The sequence below is a fragment of the Cherax quadricarinatus genome, chromosome 4 (assembly GCF_038502225.1).
Source record: "Cherax quadricarinatus isolate ZL_2023a chromosome 4, ASM3850222v1, whole genome shotgun sequence".
Classification (NCBI taxonomy): Eukaryota; Metazoa; Arthropoda; class Malacostraca; order Decapoda; family Parastacidae; genus Cherax; species Cherax quadricarinatus.
In genome coordinates, this window is record NC_091295.1 from 31,961,236 (window position 1) to 31,981,235 (window position 20,000).

General features: G+C 40.8%; 1 protein-coding gene across 4 annotated transcripts in view; it reads left to right on the top strand.

Annotated features, from left to right (window-relative positions):
- zfh2 (Zn finger homeodomain 2) overlaps positions 1 to 20,000 on the top strand; it is a 497,688-nt gene that overhangs the window by 388,308 nt on the left and 89,380 nt on the right. For 2 of the 4 annotated variants that reach the window (XM_053770879.2, XM_053770881.2), the window contains exon 1: positions 5,573 to 6,259. The exons of 1 other annotated variant lie outside the window; for it this stretch is intronic. The gene's annotated coding sequence lies outside the window, so the exon portion shown is untranslated. Of the gene's footprint in view, positions 1 to 5,572; positions 6,260 to 20,000 lie in introns of those variants that run through there. One more of the 4 variants, XM_053770882.2, reaches the window with a different exon arrangement.

Below are 20,000 nucleotides of genomic sequence, written 5' to 3' on the forward strand. Positions count from 1 at the left end.
TACCAGTTATCAAAGGCATTTATCGATAGACACTTCGCCTGTTGTTTAGTGTGTGTGTGTACTCACCTAGTTGAGGTTCCAGGGGTCGAGTCCAAGCTCCTGGCCCCGCCTCTTCACTGGTCGCTACTGGGTCACTCTCCCTGAGCCGTGAGCTTTATCATACCTCTGCTTAAAGCTATGTATGGATCCTCCCTCCATTACATCGCTTCCCAAACTATTCCAATTCCTGACTACTCTGCGGCTGAAGAAATACTTCCTAACATCCCTGTGATTCATCTGTCTTCAACTTCCAACTGTGTCCCCTTGTTGCTGTGTCCCATCTCTGGAACATCCTATCTTTGTCCACCTTGCCAATTCCTCTCAGTATTTTGTATGTAGTTATCATGTGTGTGTGTGTGTGTGTGTGTGTGTGTGTGTGTGTGTGTGTGTGTGTGTGTGTGTGTGTGTGTGTTGGAGTGCCCATACGTTAATATCAACTCAAGTTTAGAGAAAAAAATAAACTCAAAGAGTGTATCGACTGCTCTAATCAGGCTTCAGATTCTTCCTTCCAAAACTCACAGAAAGAATGAGGGTTCGAACCCAGAGCTAGCTAGGTTTAAAGCTGGCAGACCAGTGCGTTAACAAAACGATGGGTGGCGCTGATCAGGGTATATTCAATATACCCAGAGGTGTATACGCTGAATTTATTTCTACCTCTATTGTAAATTTAAATTATTCTTGAACGGTAGAGTATACTTCCTGGATTATACCTGGAGCTGATTTCAGGGGACAATGCTCCCGCTTCCTGGTCCCAAACCAGGCTTCTTGGTGGATAGCCTGATCAAGCAGGCTGTCTGATAGGATTTAAAACCAATTGACCAACCAGAATTACCGGCCAACTTAGCACATCGTCTATGTTAAATATATTCATACACCTCCTGCCTGAGCTACTAATTCCGTACAGATACATAAACTATAAATCTCCGCAATTTTCGAACAAAGACGTTAACCACTAACTCTTGATTCCTCGCACAGTCACTCATTAGAAATTCCGAACGGAATTGTGAGTGTTAATGTCTTAATCCTTTCCTTCCCTCACCACAAATTCCGAACGGGCTGGTTAACTGGGAAATATTGGTGCCATGAACCTCCCTCCCCCGGTCATCACGGAGTCCGAACAGTGACGTTACACAATGAATGCGGGCGCCATGGACTCTTCTTTCTCACCACAAATTCCGAAATCTGACGTAACATACATAATTTGTGTCCTAGACCTCCCTTTCCTCCCCACTACCCACCCTCATCTTCACCACAAATTCCGAACGGTGAGGGTACACAATGAATGTGGTCACCGTAGACCTTCCCTCGCCACAAATTCTGAACACTGACGTTAAACAATGAATCTGACCTACGCACTTTTTTGTCCGGTCCAACACAATCGACTTTGAGGAAACACGTAGAAATTAACACACGCTGATGTGTAGGAGAAAAAGCACACAGAAAAACCACAATAATAATAATAATAATAATAATAATAATAATAATATTATTATTATTATTATTATTATTATTATTATTATTATTATTATTATTATTATTATTATTATTATTATTATTATTATTACATCTTAACTATAATAATGACCTCGGGCACCATAATTTTTCTGGTAATGTATTCAGATACTTTATAAACAAAACGTTTAGAAGCCTCGATATATATATATATATATATATATATATATATATATATATATGTGTGTGTGTGTGTGTGGGTGTGTGTGTGTAAATATATATATAAATCTATATATATATATATATATATATATATATATATATATATATATATATATATATATATATATATATATATATATATATATATATATATATATATATATATATATATATATATATATATAATCTAATGTGTGTGTGTGTGTGTGTGTGTGGTTAGGCGAGAAAACGCAGGATTTTGAGCATAAATAGTATAGCCGAGAAAAACGGGGCAAGAATTATATATTATATATTGAGGAATACTTTAGTCTCTTAACCTAGATGTAGTGAAACGTCAATATTACTGGTATACACGAATTTATAATAATAAATGTATTTACGTTCTTTATCTTTATATTATTGTTATTATTATTATTATTATTATTATTATTATTATTATTATTATTATTATTATTGCTAATATAATAGTACTCATACATCTACTTATAATACTATTAAAATAAAATAAAGAGTATGAGGGTAACAATTTTAGTAAGATTAAGACACAGCAGGTCATCTCATGATTCAGATCAGTGTCAGAAAACTTTTGTTTTATTCCTGGCGAATAAAACAACAACAGTTTTAGTGAAGAAGCGCATTAATTCATTGACATCAGTGCACAAACAAGGCAGACGCTGAGTGTGGTGGTAGTTTGGCTGTTAGTAGTACTGCAAGTGGTTTACGAGCACCGCAGGACAACACACACGCACTCTGCTGCTCTCTCTCGGAATGACCCGGCCTTTAATTGACAATGGTAATTCCAGGTTTAATTGTCGGACCGGAAATCTGAACGAATTAGAAACCGAACTTGACCGTAATTAGGCGTATTTTAATGTTTAATTTTTTTTAAGAATTAAATGCTGAAATGTTTTACTCTTTTTAGAATAAAATGTTGAAATATTGTATTGTTAACATTAAATGTCCAAATATTTTACTACAGTAGTAATTAAATATTGAAATATTTTATTCCTGTAATAATTAAACGTTTTAATATTTTCGCCTTGTAAGAATTATTAATATAATTATTTAACTCCTGCAAGAATTAGATAATTAAACATATTTTACTCTAAGAATTAAATGTCAGTACAAAAATTATAACCTTAATTTTTAAAGGTAACCAGCGGAAGGCCTCGATCAGATGATCAAAAGCTCCAGCGGCGGGCCATCATATAAATTTAATAAGATCCGCGCCAGGAAACACTTGTCCTACTTTCTGACGAATCTTACCTAACCTAACCAAAATGACAATATTCATTCATGAATTTCGTGATGGGAGAGTATATGACTTTAGTAAAGTTAAGGAAAAATGCAATTAGAGAATAATGTGTAATTTCTAGCTTCAAAAATATGCTTCTATTGGCATGTAACCAAAATATATCCACTTGGGGTTTAATTGACCTTGTTAACAAGACTGCTGGAAAATATCATTTTCCTTATTATTTTCTGTTTAATGTCAAAAGGCTGCAAAATATATTTAAACATCAATGATTTATATGCAGTAAGATTACAGTAAATAGGTGATATCACAATATGCAGAACAACCGAATAGGTAAAACTTGTTACGATTTTGGCTTAAATAGCTACGCTTTTCTTGCCGAAAAATGCAAGCGAAAATTTGTGTATGCAATCATTTTGCAAAAATCATTCTGAACCTAACGAAAATATATATTTCCTTGTGTTTGTTTATTATTAAATTATTGTAAACTTATCTAAAATATATTTAGTTGGATTAGGCTAAATTAAATTGCCCGCTTTATAATAAGGTTAGGTAAGTTTTCTAAGGTTCTTTTGGCACAAAATTATTAATTTTTACAATAACATAAATGAAAAAATATATATCTTTAAATGTATAAGAGAAAAGTTTAGAAATGACTTAATTTTAAATGAGTTCTTGCTAATTGGCAGGATACGGCCGGTTTGCTGAATATATATATATATATATATATATATATATATATATATATATATATATATATATATATATATATATATATATATATATATATATATATATATATATATATATATATTTAGCTAAAATGCTAGAAGTATTAGAAATACTCATATTAGCTGGATGTTAGTTAAGTTCCAACGTGGAGTTGAAAAACCTGCTTAATATTTTTGGTGTAGACGAGTCACTGTAGAAGTAAATTACATGTAGCCATCTACATGGTAGTGAGCACATGAGTCACCCTACATGCCAGCAGCTACAGCAGCTATATGTTATATACTCTAACGTAATATAATTTAATTTTTCACTAGAAATTCTCTGAAAGGTATTTAAGTTCATGCCTAAGATACAATGGAAATAGGTCACACTAACCTTGCTTGGTTAGCCAAAGTTAACCCTCGGTTAACTATCTATATTAATGACTCTCGAACTTGCAATAACATTCGTGGGTTTGAAACTTGCGCGTTTCTCATATGCACTGTATTAAAAAAAATAGAAACTGACCAGTATGGGTCATATAGTGCCAGTGTGGGTCATACAGTGCCAGTTACCTGAATCGAGAGGTCCTTAGCAATATCTAGGCAACACGTAGAGAGAGGGCAAATGACTGACGATGGCGTGAAAGAAATAAACACGAATATATTCATTTAGGATATCTTTATTGAAGAGGTTTAGAGCCTTGGACCGTGATCACTTCGGTCCAAGGACCGAAACGTCTTCAATAGAGGGAAAATATCCTTAAGGTATTCAGCATTCACAGGTTTTCCAACCATACAATATGTTACGAACCTCGAGAAAGATGCTGTTAGCAGCAGCACGTTGTCAGGCGTCAACAATTGTCACGTGAAATATCACAACACTCCCGTACGTTGCCTCAGTTTATTTCTGGGATTAAAATAGATGATAAAATGCATGTCTATGGTGAGTGTGGAATATTGTGTGGTTGGTGAGAAGTCTGGTTGGAGAGACTTCTCCCCCAAGAAGGATGGGTGGGGGGCGGTAGTGGTGGAGGCACTGGCACTGTTGGTGTTGGTGGTGACACTGGTGGTGATTTTGGCGGCACTGGTGGTGATATTGGCGGCATTGGTGGTGGCAGTAGTCGAGCTGACTAGTTTTGGTGGTGGCCCTGTTGGTGGTGGTGATGGTAGTAACAGTGGTACTGGTGGCGTTGGTGCCACTGGTGGTGGTGGTGGCACTGTTGGCGGTAGTGGTCGTGGTGGTGAGGGTGCTTGGAAAGATGAGTGAGAGGTGTGGGGGTGGGGGGAGCCCAGGTGTGCAGTAGCAACAGCTGTCCTGCCCACCACACCCCCCATCCAACCCACCCACCCAATTCTCACTCCCTCCCATTCACAAAAACACCAGAAACGCACTGCTGAAGATTTATGAAGTTGGCCGCCCGTGTTGGCGGTGCCTCTCTGCTTTATCATCACACTTGAGTGTGGCACTCTGCCGGAGGTGCCACCACCTGTAGACGAAACGCTCTGGAACACACAGGAAAACGTGTAGAAAATCCTGCCACTACTTGTAGATGTATCACACTTGTCCTAGCCCCTCCACCTCCCCTCCCCTCTGAAGGAATCTTGGGGTGAGAAATAAAGGAGGGAGGTGAGAGTGCCTGCAGGAGGTGTTGAGGCAGGCGGAGCTGCAGGGGGTGGTGCTGGGGGAGTCAGGTGGCCGCCTGTTGCCCCTGCTCCAGTGTGAATTTATGGTGCAGTAAAGTGGTGGCGGTGGTGGTGGCGGTGGTATGTGTGGTGGTGAGGCTGGTGGTGGTGGTGGCAGCAGCCGCGGCTCCTGCTACGACAGTGGCAGCGGCGGTGACGGTGTGCTCGCCGCCGCTAAGAGTCTCGTTTGCATACCGCCGAGGGGGCGTGGCTGGGCGGCGCGGCGGGCGGGGCTAAGAATGGGCGGCGGACGGCGATTGGTGGGCGCGGCGGTAATTAGCAGCGGGGTCGGAGCGGGGCCGCCGCCTCCAGTCCGCCGCAGATACTCGGAGCGGCCACATGACAGTCCGAGCTCGCTCGTCGCAGAGGAACGTGCCGTCCCCACCGTAGCGTAGACGTGGATCGGCCAGTGTGGAGTACGAGCAGTGGTCGAGGAGCGCAGGCGGCAGTTGTGTGTCTAGTGCTGCCTGAGGAGCAGTGTAGTGTCGCGGGGCGCACTTCCCCCCTACCCCCTTGCGCCTCTCATTTCCATATGGGCGCCCCCCCCGCGGGGCGGTGGTGGGCCAGCCCGCGCATACTCGCCGCCACATTTACCTACTAATTCTCGCCGAGGCGTCATTACGATGTGCAGACGGTGGGTGGCGGCCGCGGAGGTGCCACGCTTGTGATACTTGTGCATGTGTGGTGGTGGTGGCTGAGTGTGTTGTTGTGGCACATGGTGCTAGTAAGGCCACACCAGGCCTACCCTGTGGCACGCCCGGGCCAGGCTACCAAGCACGACACTACGACACAGCCTATTCAGCCTACAGCAGCCAGGGGCGTGAAGCTCACCTGCCCAGGCCAGCGGCGGCACGAGCATGTGGCACGCCCAGCTCAGGGACGATGTGGACCTCAGGTAAGGTGCCCAAACACTACACCTTACCTACTTGTCTCACAAACTTGATAAGTTGCAGTGGTTCACCCGTGGCACTTAGTGTGGGATGGGTGAAGTTAGTGTTGGTGGGGTGGTGGAGGTGTGTGCTGGTGACCTGTGTAGCACAACACTTAATGCTCCTTGTGTCACACCCTCAGTGCCTAATATATCGTATCAGTTTTTTATATAAATTTCTCCAGTCATTCCTACATTACAACATTCTAAATACTGGAAAAAAAAATAAATACTGACTTGACGTGTATTGTACAGCACTCTGGACTTCGTCGTCTTTTTCCAGACGGTTTCTAAGTGACTTTGAAACATTAAATCATGTGTTGACAAAGCTTTTCTTTCAAAATAATAATAATAATTGTTTTTCTCTTAAAAAAATTAAAACCATAAATGTGTCAATTACCGAAAGCCATAGCTATTAGTGACTGCTCGAATACTTATGAAAATTAAATTTATTTGTTGCATATATAAACGGAGTTGACAGCATATGTACATTGGAGTGATCATAGGAAACACCAATCACGACTTACTGGGAAAACAAGGACAATATCAGAATGAAACAACAGATCACAACACGGCCGTCGCAGTGTGGAGAGAGAGGCTCGCATCCTTCACGTAATTAGAGATAGGATGTGTTCTAGGCCGGCCGCGGCGAGGAATACTAGATTAGCCACTATCAGAGTCAAGCCCTCAACGCCGGAAACTTAGTGGTAGGAGAATTAGACTTAGTAGAGGGCGAGCCAGAAGCTAGAACCTCGGTAATCTAGCCCTCGTCGACTCTACAAAACAGTGTCTGCCTATCCAGGGTGTGTGCGACGGATGTTGAGTGCGTGGCGGGTAAGTGTGAGGCGGCAGAGTGCGTGTAACGGAGAGACTTAAGCGCTGTGGCGGTGGAGTTCAACTTAGCGGGAGACGGGTGAGTGCGGGTAATTAGCTAATGGAGGCCACCTTACTGCAGACTACAAAATGAGAATTTCCCTGGCCATTTCATTTTATGTAATGGAAAAGTTGTCGAGAAAAACATGCATTTATTTCATTAGTTGATTTTTTTTGAGGGGGGGAGAGAACTGGAAGCGGTACTTTGTGTATAATACGGACCTGTCTCGGCTTCGTAAAGTGTTAAAGTGCCGTGTGGCGACATTTGAGCATCCTGGTTACGTAAAATATACATATTCTTTATTGAAATACATAAAAGTCTGAAAATGTCTGTTAGTGATGTTTTGTGGACTTGGTGTTATCACCCAACATTGTCCCGTGGTGGTGATGTTAGGACGTGGTGTTATCACTTTCGAGGTGATGTTTTGTGATGTTAGGAGGTGAAGTTATCCCAAGATCGTCCCGTGGTGATGTTAAGACGTGGTGTTATCACCCAAGATTATCCCGTGGTGGTGATGTATTAGGATGTTAGTATGTCATGTTATCACTCAAAATTATCCCGAGGTGGTGACGTTTAGTGACTTTTTAGGACGTAGTGTTATTATCCATGATTGTCCCATGGTGATGTTTTGTGATGTTAGGGCGTGGTATTATTACTGAAGACTCACCAGTAGTTGTGATGTTAAGATGTAGTGTTACTACCTATTACCTAAAAATGTTCCTATACCAATAGACTCGTGGTGGAGAAGCGTGGTGAGGAGGCGTAGTGAGAATAGTGGTGGTGATGTGTGAGTCACAGTCTATAGTGGAGAGAAGTGTGGTGTGGTAATGAAGAGGGGGAAGAAGTCGTTGAGTAGAGTGTCGTTGAGGAAAAAGTGTGGTGTGGATGGAAAAGATGGAGAAGTGTGGAGCATAATAGTGGAATACCATTGTATACCTTCAGTAATATTATGCTTAATACATTCACTCTAAAAAAACTGAAATGTTGCACATCATGAAATATATATATATATATATATATATATATATATATATATATATATATATATATATATATATATATATATATAAAGACGTGTTATACAGTGTTCAGAACTGCGTTAAAATAATGAAAAATGTATTAGTGTACAAGGCAGAAAACTGTGCAAAAGCCGCGGAGAATCCGTGTACTGCAGAATGCAGGAAATAGTGCTATTGTGCTCAAGACTGTACAGTGATGGAAAGTTAGCTGTAGGAGACGTCTAGTGTACCATGCTCGGAACTGTGTCAGTCACGGAGCAGGCGCGTGGTGTACAGTACTGGGAATTGTGTGGAGGAGTTGGTGTTGTGCCAACCTGTCTGTACATAAACAAACACACGTCACTCACCCCCACACCTGCTCTTCACCTCCCCACACCTGTTTCTCACTCCTCCTACACACACACACATACACACCTGCTTTCTCCCTACACACACATACACCTGCTTTCTCCTTAAACACACACACACACATACGTGCAGTCACAAATAAACACAAACACACGAAATCAAGTGTCTGTTTTTTTTTTTTTTTTTTTTTTTTTTTTCAAGTGGTTTATTCTGTCTTCTAAAATAAAAATAAATGAAAAACTAAACATTAGCACTGCAACACGTTTGTGTCCGTCGGAACACATACAATATCATGTTTGTTTAAATCAGCACATGAACAACATCACATTTGTGCCCAGTGCAAAAAACAATATCATGTTTGTGTCTATCAATACATAAACATTATTACTTTTGTGTCTATCAGTACATAAACAATATTACTTTTGTGTCTATCAATACATAAATAATGTTGCTTTTGTGTCTGTCAGTACACAAACAATATTACTTTTGTGTCTATCAGTACATAAACAATATTGCTTTTGTGTCTATCAGTACATAAACAATATTACTGTTGTGTCTATCAGTGCATAAACAATATTGCTTTTGTGTCTGTCAGTACATAAACAATATCACGTTTGTGTCTATAAGAACATAAACAATAGCATGTTTGTGTTTGTCAGTGCATAAACAATATCAGATTTGTGTTCATTAGTACACAGACAATATCAAGTCCGTGTCTATAAGAACATAAACAATATCAATTCTGTGTCTATAAGAACACAATACCCTGTTTGCTTCCATCAAAAAATAAATCACACGATGTTTACTTCCATCAGAACATTGTTTGTGTCTACCATACATACAACATGACGGTCGTGTCTATCAATACATAAACAATATCCTATTTGCTTCTGTAAGGACATAAACAATATCACGTTTGCTTCAATCGGAACATAAACAATATGTTTACCTGCGGTGGAAAACATACATGTGCTTCTTGACACTACGTATCATTCAGATAGAATGATATCATGCAGGTTGTCTTCACCGCGCATGATACTCTCCACGGTCACCTCAGTCGTGTTAGTGAGTGGAGATACAATACCCTTTAAGATATTTTGCATGAGCAGTACGTTATGTAATTCGTATTCGTGAGCTCAGATACAGTCTTTTGCATTATCGAGTGTAGATATAGTATAAAGCCTCTATAGACGATAACTTGTATTATCGTGTGTATACAGTATGAAGCCTCTACGATATTTTAAACTATCGGATGAAAGTACAGTATGAAACCTCTACGATGATTTGTATTATCGAGTGTATACAGTATGAAGCCTCTACGATAGTTTGTGTTATATAGTAGATTGAAGATACAGTATGAAGCCTCTACGATAGTTTGTATTATATAGTTGAGTGAAGGTACAGTATGAAGGCTCGACGATAGCTTTTACTAACGAGTGCACATATAACGTCTTTACGATTCTTCAGGAGATTTTTGACTCGTTTCGGAAAGGAAAAGCAGTAGCCATGGAAACGATAGACAGTGGGGACAGAGCTAAGATGATAGAGGAACCGTCTCTTCGATTTATAGTACATAAGGGTGATAGAATTGTATGTTGTGGACAAGGCTTTCTGTGATACGAAGTGCATTGTAAGCTTCGACGGTAAGTGGCCAAAAAAACAAGCTACTTGCAGTGAACAGAAGCACAAACTGTCTGTCGTCACCGGTGGTGGAGGCGGCGGTGGTAACGATATTTTGCTCATCAGAAATATGTGGTAAAATTTTCCTGATATGGCACTTCGTTATATGATAACCCCGCTCAGCTAAGCTCTTTTTTTTTCTTTATTTTTTTTTTTTTTTTTTGCATTTTTGGTGGTTTGGCCGAGGCCTTCAGCTGGCTTACCGGCCTGGCCCAGTACACAATGAAATAATGGAACTGAAGATGTTACGGTAGGTTTTCCATCGCTCATAAAAGACAGGTTCACCACACTATAGGCGTTGTAAGATACTTGTCAGTACCACACATTGTGTGTGTGTGTGTGTGTGTGCATATATATATATATATATATATATATATATATATATATATATATATATATATATATATATATATATATATATATATATATATATATATATATATATATATATATATATACATATCTTGTGTATCATTAAAGGTATGAAATACACTGTATATTTCTCAAGTGTATCACGCCTTTCATATCGCACAAGGTATAACGTATTCATACATGTGTCAATTAGACACACGAGAAGCGTTCGAAAATTCTCATTAGGAAACGTTTCGCTCACCAGGAGTGAGAAAGCTCTTGGTATATGAGACATCTAATAAAAGCATCGAAATGTTGCGCGTGTATCTAAATTTCTACATACATCAGTGGTGACAGAAATGTCATTCTTGTTATCGTTATTTAGCTACAGTTACCAGTCTTTATATCATTATTTAGCTACAGTTTCAATTTTTTTGTTACAAGGTCCGATACACCCACATGTGAAATAGAATATATATATAATTTTCTTATTTATTTTTAAGCGAATCAAAAAAAATCGTCACGATATGACTTAACCTTTACCGGGTCTGGAAGGAGGTTGACTCTTGTTAAAAGAAATCAAAATTTATTATCCACCGTTTTAAAGACGCTTCAGTCCCTGATAGTAATAATAATAATAATAATAATAATAATAATAATATAATAATAATAATAATAATAATAATAATAATAATAATAATAATAATAATAATTCAACAGTTGTGACCTTGTTTCATAGTTAATTTTGATGGATTAGATTACGTCAAGTTTAGTTATTTTTATTAAAATTATTTTTGTTTCATTATTTATAATTTATTTTTATTTGTGATACATGAAACATTGGCGTAGCACGAAAAAAAAAGGGTTCTGAGTTGTGAATATGATTTTCGTGCCCTCTCTTCAAGGGAAAGAGTATCTTGATCCGAGGAGGTGGACTTACACCAGTGCTAGCAATGGTGTGGTCAGTGTTAGCAAAGGAAGAAAAACAGTGCCAAATTTATCAAACACACACACACACACACACACACACACACACACACACACACACACACACACACACACACACACACATACACACGCGTATTTATAACCAACCATGATCTCTCACACTTATTCGACCTGTGTTGCAAACTTCCCTGTGTACTGAGGTAACTATGCCACCTGGTAGCTTTTGTCCTCACTTGTAACCCTGTTTCTCCCCACTACTGTTTACCTCGTTGCCTTCTGATTATGATCCTTGTCTAACTTGGACACGTCGTTTCCATTTCTATCAAGGTTGCTTGGCATTTCGATAACCATGTTGACAATATGATATCCTCTCGTAGCTTGGATACGTTGCTTCCACTTCTGTCTTAACTCCTTGGTATTTTCAGAACTTTGTGGACGTATTATCCTCTTGTAGAGTTCTCTATCCTGAGGAGAGAATGTTCCTTATACTTGAGATTATCTACAATCCAAACATCACCGAACATCCATCCTACCATATATCCAATCTCGCCATTAATCCTTTTATCAATTGATCCTTCAGCCATCCATCCATCCATCCATCCTGCCATTAATCTTTTCTGACCATTCATCCACCCGCTTTTCAACGGTGAAGAGCAGTCAGGCGCCGACGATACAAACTTTTTCAAAGTATAGGGAGGTACAGACACTGGAACAATTTTCACTGGGTCAGGCGGCTAGCCAGAGTGACACACTCGACACATGCTGTGCCACACGTGCCACCCGACACTGACATACGTGACACCTGACACTATGCCACACGCCTGACAAAGCCCCGCGCTACTTTTCTCTCTTAGAGCTGCTCAAGTATCAGCAGCGAGGGTTTTTACGACACCTAGCGTAGAACTCTCTCTCTCTCTCTCTCTCTCTCTCTCTCTCTCTCTCTCTCTCTCTCTCTCTCTCTCTCTCTCTCTCTCTCTCTCTCTCTCTCCGGTCTTAAAAACCTGCAAGGAATTGAGACGGTCTCCATGTTTGTCTAAGTTGCGGTCTTTATGTCAAAAGTTGCGTCGGAAAACCTCATAATCTTCTAAAGCAATTTAGATTTTACGTGAAAGGTTTAGTTCTAGAGTTGGTCTTGCAGACTCCTTGAGTTCCTCCCGCTTCTTCATGGATTAGTATTATCTGTGTATTTGTGATGTATTTCATAAACCTGTTGTATATCATGTCGAATACATTTTCTTGGAACTTGTTTTTGCATTGTATCTTTTTGATCTTGTATTAGGTATATTTTAAGTCATCCAGAGTAGCTATTTGTTTCTACTCATAAACAAGTGGTTTCATCTACTCCTTTTTTTTTTATCTAAAGTCTGATTTGAATTCAATGTTAGGAGTTCGATCTTGGTTAGATATGAGGAATTAGACACATGTTCAATACCTAGGTAACTTTATTTGACGACTTTTGCCAACCAGTGGCTTTACCAGTTCAATACAGAGGTGATATGTGGACACAGTAGAGGACGAAGTGATCAATCCCTCAGCCATGTAGAAATACATATATGTATATATACAAAAGAAAGTGGAAGATAAGGTAATCAACCCCTATTAGGTTAGGTTAGGTTAGATATACTTGGCATCTTATTTATATCCCCTTTAATAATTCCTGTCTTCCATTTACGAAGTTGAGGCATGTATACCCTCCTATGCAGCGGCAGAGATTGGACTGGTGGACTATACGTCAGTTGTTGAAGTCTTAGCTGGTGTTTACAATCCCGTATTTACTTACATTGTTTACTGAGAGATGTGTTGCATCAGTATTTGCCTGCGTCACAAGGCGCTGATTTACAAAGAATTTTAGCTTTAAGAAACTGTGATATTTGCCATACTTGTGATTGTGTGTGATGTTCTCCATACCTGTGACTGTGTGTGTGTGATGTCTGTCATAACTGTGACTGTGTGTGAGATCTGTCATACCTGTGGCTGTGTGTGTGATGTGTGCCATACCTGTGACTGTGTGTGATGTCTGTCATACCTGTGACTGTATGTGTGATGTCTGCCATAACTGTGTGTGTTATGTCTGTCATACCTGTGAATGTGTGTGATGTCTGCCATACCTGGGACTGTGTGTGATGTCTGCCATACCTGTGACTGTATGTGATGTCTGCCATATCTGTTACTGTGTGTGATGTCTGCCATAACTGTGACTGTATGTGATGTCTGCCATACGAGTGACTGTGATATATACCATACCTATGATTGTTACATCTACCATATCTGTACCTGTAATATATACCATACCTGCGATTGTTATATGTACCATACCTGTGACTGTGATATCTACCATACCTGTGTCTATTATATCTACCATATCCGTGACAGTATGTGTGTGTGTGTGTGTGTGTGTGTGTGTGTGTGTGTGTGTGTGTGTGTGTGTGTGTGTGTGTGTGTGTGTGTGTGTGTGTTATATCTACTACACCTATCACTGGTTACCAGAGCTCATAAGACTTTAGCAGCTCTAACTACGGGTAGACTTTTCTCCTGTTTACTATCTGATCAATCAGGTTGATAGTGCTAGCTGCTCGCATGCCCTACAGTATCTCTCCAAATCCTCCTATCAAATTACTGCCACATGTTATCACGTTAACCCACGTCAGCTGTGGCCCTTTCGCAGATAATTCTGGGTGTAATAATCTACAAGATATAAAAAATTCAAGAACCAAAACAGATTATTAACTGTAGTTAAGAGTCTGTTGTAAATGTATAAATTATACAGGAGATGAATGTGTATTCAGAGGCTGGGAAATACAGTTATTATTATTATTATTATTATTATTATTATTATTATTATTTATAGGGAAGCGTTAAGCCCACAGGAGACTTAAAGAGCCTGAGAACTATAATGGCATAACGATGTGTGCACACATTATAGAGTAGATAACGTTTATGAACACTAGTCAACACTTTAATAAAAATCCGAGTAATTTTCTAAGCACGGCAGAGTTGAGCACTTAACTGGAAGCACTTAAATAAAATAGACATGACACACTTGAATATATCAATAAAATAATGCTAGTTTATAACAGAGTGGACGGTATTGGCTAATTTACTGTTCCGTGTATATTCTGTGGACGGTAGTGGCTAGTTTATTACGCACTCCATATCCATCTTGTGGACGGCAGTGGATAGTTTATTTTGCTCTCCATATCCATTCTGTGGATGGCATTGGCTAGCTTATAGTGCATCCCAAAGTCATCCTGTGCACGGTAGTAGCTAGTTTATTGTGTACCTCATATTCATCCTGCGGACAGTAGTGGCTAGTTTATCGTGCTCCCAATGTCCAGCCTGTAGACGGAAATGGCTAGTTCACTATGCATTCCATATCCATCCTGTGGACGGTAGTGGCTAGTTTGTGGACCCCATAAAAATCCTGTGGACAGTAGCGGCTAGTGTATTGTGCACCCAACATCTATCCTGTAGACGGTAGTGCCTTTATTGTGAACCTCATATCTATCCTGTAGACGGTAGTGGCTAGTTTATTGTGCACCCCATATACATCCTTTGGACGGTAGCGGCTTGTGTATTGTGTACCCTATAATTATCCTATGGACGGTAGCGGCCTGTTTATTTTCACCGCATATCCATCCTGTGGACGTTAGTGGCTACCTTAACTGTGCTACTATGCACAGGATGATAATATATGATCACAGAGATACACAAGGGTACTGGGAACAACGTCCTAAAAGGAGGTTAACAGTAATGCTTTTGTGTTACTGACAATGTCTTATAAAATAGTGTCAGGGATATTATTAAGCTCTATAGAATAATGAAGGAATATATGAGAATGCAATGCATTATTTTCGGCTGTTGAATATACTGAAAATATGTTAGTGTTTACCAGATTAACACAGAACATTGTCATTCAATGATTGGTAGTATTTCTTTAATGTTTAGGTTAAATATGAAAAGTTAATTCCAATCTCTAAGATTTGGCACATTCGCTAAGTGCTTTTTTAACCAAAAATATGTTTAGTGGAAGAATTTCGGTGCCAAGAGTGACCAGTGCGACTAATTGATAAATATAATTGATGGTGCCAACAACGACCAATGCGACTACTTGAAAATATCGTTGATGGTGCCAAGAACGACCAGTGCGACTACTTGAAAACACCATTGATGATGCCAAGAACGAGCTGAAGATGCCATAGATGGCTCAGAAAATAAATAAAAAATATTTTTCTTTTATTTACACATCGGCAGTTTCCCACCGAGGCCGGGTGACCCGACAAAGAACAAACTCTTTCATCATTCACTCCAACACTGTCTTGCCACAGGCGGTCTGCACTTTAGCTAAAAAACTGCAACATATCTCCTTCAGAGTGCAGGCACTGTACTTCCTACCTCCAGGACTCAGGTCCGGCTAACCGGTTTTCCTGAATTCCATCATAAATGTTACGTTGCTTACATTCCAAAAAATGCTACCTCAGTGACAATGATAGTGCCAAAGATTACACGACCACTGTATCAGAGTGAGTGCCATTACCTTAGGGTGGCACTTTTCTTGGTCTCAGTGTCACTGATGTGCATGTCTTTAAGGTTGGCATTTGCATCCCTAACAATGCCGCTCGTCGACCTCCCTAAACAACGATACATATTTGTTGACTTTAATGCACGGTCGGGCAGTGTCCAACCTTTGACATGTGCTTATCTTGATTTAAGATGTGTCCAGCAGTGTTCAGTGTTTGACACTTCTTTATCTTGATGTCATGAGATGTGTCCCTGACATTTACAAGACAGAACCGTCTCTTTTCTCGTGTCTCCTAAACTGTTGTAAATGTCCGTCTCACATTCTTTAAGACAAGAAAATGAAGAGTGTATGTATGTATGTATACACACACACACACACACACACACACACACACACACACACACACACACACACACACACACACACACACACACACACACACATACACACACACACATACACACACACACATACACACACACACACACACACACACACACACACACAGAGGAGACAGAAGGGGCTCCAGAAAGACGGAGAGGTGGGGCACACCACCATGTGCTGGACACAGTGCACACAACCGAGGAAGAAGGGAAGAGGCTTCTGAGTGAGCTAGATACCTCAAAGGCAATGGGGCCGGATAACATCTCTCCATGGGTCCTGAGAGAGGGAGCAGAGGCACTATGTGTACCCCTAACAACAATATTCAATACATCTATCGAAACAGGGAGATTGCCTGAGGCATGGAAGACAGCAAATGTAGTCCCAATCTTTAAAAAAGGAGACAGACATGAAGCATTAAACTACAGACCAGTGTCACTGACATGTATAGTATGCAAAATCATGGAGAAGATTATCAGGAGAAGAGTGGTAGAACACCTAGAAAGGAACGATCTCATCAACAGCAGCCAACATGGTTTCAGGGACGGGAAATCCTGTGTCACAAACCTACTGGAGTTCTATGACATGGTGACAGCAGTAAGACAAGAGAGAGAGGGGTGGGTGGATTGCATTTTCTTGGACTGCAAGAAGGCGTTTGACACAGTTCCACACAAGAGATTGGTGCAAAAACTGGAGGACCAAGCAGGGATAACAGGGAAGGCACTACAATGGATCAGGAAATACTTGTCAGGAAGACAGCAGCGAGTCATGGTACGTGGCGAGGTGTCAGAGTGGGCACCTGTGACCAGCGGGGTCCCACAGGGGTCAGTCCTAGGACCAGTGCTGTTTCTGGTATTTGTGAACGACATGACGGAAGGAATAGACTCTGAGGTGTCCGTGTTTGCAGATGACGTGAAGTTGATGAGAAGAATTCACTCGATCGAAGACCAGGCAGAACTACAAAGGGATCTGGACAGGCTGCAGACCTGGTCCAGCAATTGGCTCCTGGAGTTCAATCCCACCAAGTGCAAAGTCATGAAGATTGGGGAAGGGCAAAGAAGACCGCAGACGGAGTACAGTCTAGGGGGCCAGAGACTACAAACCTCACTCAAGGAAAAAGATCTTGGGGTGAGTATAACACCAGGCACATCTCCTGAAGCGCACATCAACCAAATAACTGCTGCAGCATATGGGCGCCTAGCAAACCTCAGAACAGCATTCCGACATCTTAATAAGGAATCATTCAGGACCCTGTACACCGTGTACGTTAGGCCCATATTGGAGTATGCGGCACCAGTTTGGAACCCACACCTAGCCAAGCACGTAAAGAAACTAGAGAAAATGCAAAGGTTTGCAACAAGACTAGTCCCAGAGCTAAGAGGTATATCCTACGAGGAGAGGTTAAGGGAAATCAACCTGACGACACTGGAGGACAGGAGAGATAGGAGGGACATGATAACGATATACAAAATACTGAGAGGAATTGACAAGGTGGACAAAGACAGGATGTTCCAGAGATTGGACACAGTAACAAGGGGACACAGTTGGAAGTTGAAGACACAGATGAATCACAGGGATATTAGGAAGTATTTCTTCAGCCACAGAGTAGTCAGTAAGTGGAATAGTTTGGGAAGCGATGTAGTGGAGGCAGGATCCATACATAGCTTTAAGCAGAGGTATGATAAAGCTCACGGCTCAGGGAGAGTGACCTAGTAGCGATCAGTGAAGAGGCGGGGCCAGGAGCTCGGACTCGACCCCCGCAACCTCAACTAGGTGAGTACAACTAGGTGAGTACACACACACACACACACACACACACACACACACATTTATATATATATATATATATATATATATATATATATATATATATATATATAGTTAGGTAGAGCTTTCAGTATGTATCAATAACATCAAGGAAGAGAGTTAAGAAAATTAACACTCGTTGTCTTGCAACATACTTCCTGACTTCCTTGTGTCTCATATTTACCTGGAGTCTACCTGCAGGGTATTCCGGGGATCAACGCCCCCGCGGCCCGGTCCATGACCAGGCCTCCCGGTGGATCAGGGCTTGATCAACAATGCTGTTACTGCTGGCCGCACGTAGTCAAACGTACGAACCACAGCCCGGATGATCCGGCACTGACTTTAAGCATCTGTCCAGCTCGCTCTTGAAGTCAGCCAGGGGTCTATTGGTAATGCCCCTTATGGCTCGTGAGAGGCTGTTGAACAGTCTTGGGCCCCGGATACTTATTGCGCTTTCTCTTGTTGTACTAATGGCGCCCCTACTTTTCATGGGGCGTATGTTGCATCGCCTGCCAAATCTTTTGCTTTCGTAGGGAATGATTTTTGTGTGCAGATCAGGGACCAGTTCCTCCAGAATCTTCCGGATGCAGATTATGATATATCTCTCTCGCCTGCGTTCCAGTGAGTACAAGTCAAGTGCTTCCAAACGTTCCCAGTAGCTAAGGTGTTTGATGGAACTTATATATGCAATAAAGGTTCTCTGTACATTCTGTAGATCAGCAATTTCACCTGCAGTGAATGTCGATGTTAATGTACAGCAGTGTTCCAGCCTAGAGATAAGTGATTTAAAAAGGATCGTCATTGGCTTGGCATCTCTTTTCTTGAATGTTCTCATTATCCATCCTATCAGTTTCCTCGCAGATGTGATAGTGGCATTGTTGTGGTCCTTGAAGGTGTGTGGTAAACGTTACTCTGTGCTCAGTGTTGCTATGGCCAGCTTCCCAGTCTCTCCCTGGCCACTGTAAAGTTTTCTAAGTAGATGTTGTTACCATTGCGTTTACATTGGTCTAATCTGAGCTCATGAATCTGCCTCTTTGACCACTTTGACCAATGTCATTGATATCTGACCTTGGAGGCTATATCATACATACATAATCCTGAAACTGTGCATTGAATTTGCCGCTGTGTGTGTGTGTGTGTGTGTGTGTGTGTGTGTGTGTGTGTGTGAATAATGCTAGGGATCTCAAGACAATAAACAATAATACCTCAGGAATATTTACTGGTAATGATTATGTCAGTGTAAACTCTATGATAATATTACACACAAAGTCAGGAACGTTGCATAGGTACCTAACCTTTTGTAAATACTGTAACTACTGCTTATTTCCTCGAACCTTTAAGGTCAGCCTTCGCTGACTTTCGGCCGGAGAACCTCACTTGTTTTTTTACGTGACCGATTTACTAAGCACGTCACATTTTTTAACGCTCATTGTGAGCAGACTGTGGGACGGGTTGGACATGCGTATGTATGGGTGGTGTGTTTATATTATATAGGTAAGGCGTGTGTATACATAAAGAGGATGGAGTAGGGTATACCTACTGGGGAGTACGGTGTACAAAATGGGTTATATACAGGCGGTGGGTGGTGTGTACATACAGTGGGTGGTGTGTACATACAGTGGGTAGTGTGTACATACAGTGGGTAAGAGGTATGAACATGCAGACCTCGCAGCAGCGACCAGTAAGGCATCTTTACTGCGTTATAAAGTCCAACTGGACGCAACTCTACCCCACAGGATTTCCTTGTTTCTTCCTGTTCTTGCGCGCTCCCGTCTTCCTCCT